This window comes from Anser cygnoides, chromosome 2 (assembly GCF_040182565.1).
Source record: "Anser cygnoides isolate HZ-2024a breed goose chromosome 2, Taihu_goose_T2T_genome, whole genome shotgun sequence".
NCBI lineage: Eukaryota > Metazoa > Chordata > Aves > Anseriformes > Anatidae > Anser > Anser cygnoides.
Window position 1 is genome coordinate 64,193,589 of NC_089874.1, and position 7,732 is coordinate 64,201,320.

General features: G+C 47.5%; 1 long non-coding RNA gene across 1 annotated transcript in view; it reads right to left on the reverse strand.

Annotated features, from left to right (window-relative positions):
* LOC136790099 (uncharacterized) overlaps positions 1-5,200 on the reverse strand; it is a 219,571-nt gene extending 214,371 nt beyond the window's left edge. Inside the window, exon 1 of the long non-coding RNA XR_010829359.1 lies at positions 4,955-5,200. This is a non-coding gene — a long non-coding RNA (uncharacterized lncRNA). The remainder of the gene's footprint in view (positions 1-4,954) is intronic.
* Between the last annotated feature and the right edge of the window lie 2,532 nt (positions 5,201-7,732).

Here is a 7,732-nt window from a genome sequence, read left to right on the forward strand (position 1 = left end):
CAGATAATCAGTGAAATTGATCTCCCCGTGCAAAAGCGGGGATGTGAACATAAGACGAGAAGACCCTGTGGAACTTAAAAATCAACGACCACCGCGAATCCTCAATCAACCCCACTGGGGCCACTACCATCGCAGAGCCTGGTCGATATTTTTCGGTTGGGGCGACCTTGGAGGAGAACAAATCCTCCAAAAACAAGACCATACCTCTTTACCTAGAGCTACCCCTCAAAGTGCTAACAGTGACCAGACCCAATATAATTGATTAATGGACCAAGCTACCCCAGGGATAACAGCGCAATCCCCCTCAAGAGCCCATATCGACAGGGGGGTTTACGACCTCGATGTTGGATCAGGACATCCTAATGGTGCAGCCGCTATTAAGGGTTCGTTTGTTCAACGATTAACAGTCCTACGTGATCTGAGTTCAGACCGGAGCAATCCAGGTCGGTTTCTATCTATGACACACTCTCCCCAGTACGAAAGGACCGGGAAAGTGGGGCCAATACCACAAGCACGCCCCCCCCCCCTAAGCAGTGAAACCAACTAAACCGTGAAGAGGGCCTTCCCCCACCACTTTCAATCCTAGAAAAGGACCAGCTAGAGTGGCAGAGCCCGGCAAGTGCAGAAGGCTTAAGCCCTTTCCCCAGAGGTTCAAATCCTCTCCCTAGCTTCACCCATGATTCAAATAACAACACTAAGCTGCCTCATTATATCCCTCCTATACATCATCCCAATCCTGATTGCCGTAGCCTTCCTAACCCTAGTAGAACGGAAAATCCTAAGCTACATACAATCCCGCAAAGGCCCTAACGTTGTCGGGCCTTTTGGCCTACTTCAACCATTTGCGGACGGACTGAAACTATTTACCAAAGAGCCCATCCGACCCTCTACCTCTTCCCCACTTCTATTCATTCTGATACCAATACTAGCCCTTGTCCTAGCCCTCACCACTTGAGCACCACTACCACTCCCATTTCCCCTAGCAGATCTAAACCTCGGAGTTCTCTTCCTAATAGCCATGTCAAGCCTAGCCGTCTACTCAGTCCTATGATCAGGCTGAGCCTCGAACTCAAAATACGCACTAATCGGAGCCCTACGGGCAGTAGCACAGACCATTTCATACGAAGTGACACTGGCCATAATCCTGCTATCAATAATCATACTAAGCGGAAGCTACACACTCAGCTCCTTTGCCGTCGCACAGGAGCCTCTATACTTCATTTTCTCCTCATGACCCCTAGCAATAATATGATACGTATCCACCCTAGCAGAGACAAACCGAGCTCCTTTTGACCTCACAGAGGGTGAATCTGAGCTAGTCTCAGGGTTTAACGTTGAATACGCCGCAGGACCCTTCGCCTTATTCTTCCTAGCTGAATATGCGAACATTATGCTAATAAATACACTTACAGCCATCATATTCCTAAACCCAAGCGCCCTAGGGCCACCCACAGAACTATTCCCCGTCATCCTAGCCACAAAAGTCCTCCTACTATCTTCTGGTTTCTTATGGGTCCGAGCTTCATACCCACGATTCCGATATGACCAACTAATGCACCTACTATGAAAAAACTTCCTACCCCTCACACTAGCTCTGTGCCTCTGACACATCAGCATACCTATCTGCTATGCAGGCCTACCTCCTTACATAAGGAAATGTGCCTGAACTACAAAGGGTCACTATGATAAAGTGAACATAGAGGTATAACAGCCCTCTCATTTCCTGTTGACCTTAGAAAAGTAGGAATTGAACCCACACAAGAGAAATCAAAATTCTCCATACTTCCCTTATATTATTTTCTAGTAGAGTCAGCTAATCAAGCTATCGGGCCCATACACCGAAAATGATGGTTTAACCCCCTCCTCTACTAATGAACCCTTACGCGACCCCAATCATAACCTTCAGCCTCATCTTGGGCACCACAATCACAATTTCCAGCAACCACTGAGTTCTGGCCTGGACAGGACTGGAGATCAACGCACTAGCCATCATTCCCCTAATTGCCAAATCCCACCACCCACGAGCAGTAGAAGCCGCAACGAAATACTTCCTAACCCAAGCAGCTGCTTCCGCCCTGGTCCTATTCTCTAGCATAACCAATGCCTGAGTCACCGGCCAATGAGACATCACACAAATAAACCACCCAACCTCCTGTCTACTACTGACAGCAGCAATCGCTATTAAACTGGGCCTAGTGCCATTTCACTTCTGATTCCCAGAAGTACTACAAGGATCGCCACTAATAACAGCCCTGCTACTCTCGACCCTCATAAAATTCCCCCCACTAACCCTGCTCCTACTAACATCCAAATCCCTCGACCCAGCTCTACTCACCGCCATGGCCCTAGCCTCAACAGCACTAGGAGGCTGAATAGGACTGAACAAAACACAAACACGCAAAATCCTAGCCTTCTCGTCCATCTCCCACTTAGGCTGAATCGCCATCATCCTAGTTTACAGCCCCAAATTGGCCTTACTTACCTTCTACCTATACACAATCATAACATCAGCCGTATTCCCAGCCCTTAACAAAATCAAAGCCCTTAACCTATCCATGATCACAACCTCATGAACAAAAACCCCAGTGCTAAACGCCACCCTAATACTAGTACTTTTATCCCTAGCAGGCCTCCCCCCATTAACAGGCTTTATACCAAAGTGACTTATCATCCAAGAACTAACTAAACAGGAAATAACACCAGCAGCCATGGCAATTGCCATGCTATCACTGCTCAGCCTCTTCTTCTACCTACGCCTCGCATACCACTCAACAATTACCCTTCCCCCCAACTCCTCTAACCACATAAAACAATGATACACTAGCAAAGCCCCAAGCACACCTACTGCGGTCCTTGCCTCACTATCAATCCTCTTACTTCCCCTGTCCCCAATAATACATGCCATTGTCTAGAAACTTAGGATAACACCCCAAACCGAAGGCCTTCAAAGCCTTAAATAAGAGTTAAACCCTCTTAGTTTCTGCACATTAAGACTTACAGAATATTAACCTGTATCTTCTGAATGCAAGTCAGACGCTTTAATTAAGCTAAAGCCTCCCTAGACAGATGGGCTTCGATCCCACAAAACTCTAGTTAACAGCTAAATGCCTAAACCAATTGGCTTCTGCCTACAAAGACCCTGACGCACCCTAGTGCGCATCGATGAGCTTGCAACTCAACATGAATTTCACTACAGAGCCGATAAGAAGAGGAATTAAACCTCTGTAAAAAGGACTACAGCCTAACGCTTCAACACTCAGCCATCTTACCCGTCACCTTCATCAACCGATGACTATTTTCCACTAACCATAAGGATATTGGCACCCTGTACCTCATCTTCGGGGCATGAGCAGGAATAGTCGGCACCGCACTCAGCCTATTAATCCGCGCAGAACTAGGACAACCAGGAACTCTCCTAGGCGACGACCAAATTTACAATGTAATCGTTACCGCTCACGCCTTTGTAATAATCTTCTTTATAGTCATACCCATCATGATCGGAGGATTCGGCAACTGATTAGTCCCCCTCATAATCGGTGCCCCCGACATAGCATTCCCGCGAATAAACAACATAAGCTTTTGACTCCTCCCCCCATCATTCCTCCTCCTACTAGCCTCATCCACTGTAGAAGCTGGCGCCGGCACAGGCTGAACTGTCTACCCTCCCCTAGCAGGTAACCTTGCCCACGCCGGAGCTTCAGTAGACCTGGCTATCTTCTCACTCCACTTAGCCGGTATCTCCTCCATCCTTGGGGCCATCAACTTTATCACCACAGCCATCAACATAAAACCCCCCGCACTCTCACAATACCAAACCCCACTATTTGTCTGATCCGTACTAATTACCGCCATCCTACTCCTTCTATCACTCCCCGTACTCGCCGCCGGTATTACAATATTACTAACTGATCGAAACCTAAACACCACATTCTTCGACCCCGCTGGAGGAGGAGACCCAATCCTGTACCAACACCTATTCTGATTCTTCGGACACCCAGAAGTCTATATTCTGATCCTACCGGGGTTCGGAATCATCTCACACGTAGTCACGTACTACTCAGGCAAAAAGGAGCCCTTCGGCTACATGGGAATAGTCTGAGCCATACTATCCATCGGCTTCCTAGGATTCATCGTCTGAGCTCACCACATGTTTACAGTAGGAATAGACGTTGATACCCGAGCCTACTTTACATCAGCCACTATAATCATTGCCATCCCTACCGGAATCAAAGTATTTAGCTGACTAGCCACCCTGCACGGAGGAACAATCAAATGAGACCCCCCCAATACTATGAGCTCTAGGATTTATCTTCCTATTTACCATCGGAGGATTAACAGGAATCGTTCTTGCAAACTCTTCCCTAGACATCGCCCTGCACGACACGTACTACGTAGTTGCCCACTTCCACTACGTCCTATCCATAGGCGCCGTCTTTGCCATTCTAGCAGGATTTACTCACTGATTCCCACTACTCACTGGGTTTACCCTACACCAAACATGAGCAAAAGCCCACTTCGGGGTAATATTTACAGGAGTAAACCTAACGTTCTTCCCCCAGCACTTCCTAGGCCTAGCAGGAATACCCCGACGATACTCGGACTATCCCGACGCCTACACACTATGAAACACCATTTCCTCCATCGGCTCCCTAATCTCAATAGTAGCCGTAATCATACTAATATTCATCATCTGAGAAGCCTTTTCGGCCAAACGAAAAGTCCTACAACCAGAACTAACTACCACAAACGTTGAATGAATCCACGGCTGCCCTCCCCCATACCATACTTTCGAGGAACCGGCCTTCGTCCAAGTACAAGAAAGGAAGGAATCGAACCCTCACATGCTGGTTTCAAGCCAACTGCATTAACCGCTCATGCTTCTTTCTTATGAGACGTTAGTAAACCAATTACATAGCCTTGTCAAGACTAAATCACAGGTAAAAATCCTGTACACCTCATGTGGCCAACCACTCCCAACTAGGATTCCAAGACGCCTCATCACCCATCATAGAAGAACTCGTTGAATTCCACGACCACGCCCTAATCGTTGCCCTAGCTATCTGCAGCCTAGTTCTCTACCTTTTAGCCCACATACTAACAGAAAAACTCTCGTCCAATGCTGTAGACGCCCAAGAAGTAGAGCTGATCTGGACAATCCTACCTGCTATCGTCCTGGTACTCCTCGCCCTCCCATCCCTACAAATCCTCTACATAATGGACAAAATCGATGAACCAGACCTCACCCTAAAAGCCATCGGCCACCAATGATACTGAAGCTACGAATACACAGACTTCAAAGACCTATCATTCGACTCCTACATAGTGCCCACCCCAGACTTACCCAACGGCCACTTCCGACTGCTAGAAGTTGACCACCGCGTAGTTATCCCAATAGAATCCCCCATCCGCGTGATCATTACTGCAGGAGACGTACTCCACTCCTGAGCAGTCCCAACGCTCGGAGTTAAAACAGACGCAATCCCAGGCCGACTAAACCAAACTTCATTCATTACCACCCGGCCTGGGATTTTTTACGGACAATGCTCAGAAATTTGCGGGGCTAATCACAGCTACATACCCATTGTAGTAGAATCAACCCCACTCCCACATTTCGAGGCCTGATCGTCCCTTCTATCATCATCCTAATCATTAAGAAGCTATGCAACAGCACTAGCCTTTTAAGCTAGCCAAAGAGGGACTTCCCCCTCCTTAATGATATGCCACAGCTTAACCCCGCACCATGATTTTCAATCATAATTATAACCTGATTAACCCTAGCACTCCTCATCCAACCAAAACTACTAGCCTTCACCACAACCAACCCCCCATCAAATAAGACCTCCCTCACTACCAAACCCACACCATGATCCTGACCATGAACCTAAGCTTCTTTGACCAATTTTCCAGCCCCAATCTATTCGGCATCCCCTTAATCCTACTATCCCTACTCTTCCCAGCCCTACTATTCCCGTCCCCAAACAACCGATGAATCAACAACCGCCTTTCTACTATCCAAACATGACTCCTTCACCTAATCACAAAACAACTAATAGTCCCACTCAACAAAAATGGCCACAAATGAGCCATAATATTTACATCCCTAATAATCATACTTCTTACAATCAACCTTCTAGGCCTCCTTCCATATACATTCACCCCAACCACCCAACTATCTATGAACATAGCCCTAGCCTTCCCACTATGGCTCGCCACACTACTAACAGGCCTACGAAACCAACCATCAGCCTCTTTAGCCCACCTATTACCCGAAGGTACCCCTACACCCCTAATCCCCGCACTAATCCTGATCGAAACAACCAGCCTACTAATCCGCCCCCTAGCCCTCGGAGTCCGCCTTACAGCCAACCTTACAGCAGGACACTTACTCATCCAACTCATCTCTACAGCCTCCATTGCATTAATACCCACCCTTCCTGCAGTATCCATCCTAACAATAATCATCCTACTACTCCTAACCATCCTAGAAGTAGCAGTAGCCATAATCCAGGCCTACGTCTTCGTGCTCCTTCTAAGCCTATACTTACAAGAAAACATCTAATGGCACACCAAGCACACTCATACCACATAGTTGACCCAAGCAATAGAATACCACGAAGCCCCATTCTCAATCGCCGATAGCGTCTACGGATCTACCTTCTTCGTTGCCACTGGATTCCACGGACTCCACGTAATCATCGGATCCTCCTTCCTGACCGTCTGCCTCTTCCGACTGATCAAGTTCCACTTTACATCAGACCACCACTTCGGATTCGAGGCAGCAGCCTGATACTGACACTTCGTAGACGTCATCTGACTATTCCTCTACATAACCATCTACTGATGAGGATCTTGCTCTTCTAGTATATTAATTACAATTGACTTCCAATCTCTAGAATCTGGTATAAACCCAGAGGAGAGCAATGAACGCACTCATGTTCATATTCGCCCTATCATCAATCCTAAGCGCCGCCCTAACCGCATTAAACTTCTGACTCGCCCAAATAAACCCCGACTCAGAGAAACTCTCACCGTACGAATGTGGATTCGACCCACTTGGATCTGCTCGATTACCATTCTCAGTCCGATTCTTCCTCAGTAGCCATCCTGTTCGTCCTATTCGACCTAGAAATCGCCCTCCTACTCCCCCTGCCATGAGCCGTCCAACTCCAATCCCCCCTAATGACCCTCACCTGAACTGTAGTGATCCTCCTTCTCCTAACACTCGGACTGGCCTACGAGTGAATTCAAGGGGGCCTAGAATGAGCAGAATAACAGAAAGTTAGTCTAACCAAAAAGATAGCTGGTTTCGACCCAGCAGATTACAGCCAACCCTGTAACTTTCTTATGTCGCCCCTACATTTAAGCTTCTACTCAGCCTTCATTTTCAGCGGACTAGGACTAGCCTTCCACCGAACCCACCTAGTATCCGCCCTACTATGCCTTGAAAGCATAATATTATCGATATTCGTAGGCCTATCAATATGATCCATCGAAAACCAAGTCTCCTCATTCACCATGGTACCAATTCTCATGCTAACCTTCTCAGCATGTGAGGCGGGCACAGGCCTGGCCATCCTAGTAGCCTCCACCCGCACACATGGCTCCGACCATCTACACAACCTAAACCTCCTGCAATGCTAAAAATCATCCTACCCACAATCATACTTCTTCCAACAGCCCTGCTGTCTCCACCAAAATTTCTATGGACTAACACCACCTTATACAGCCTCCT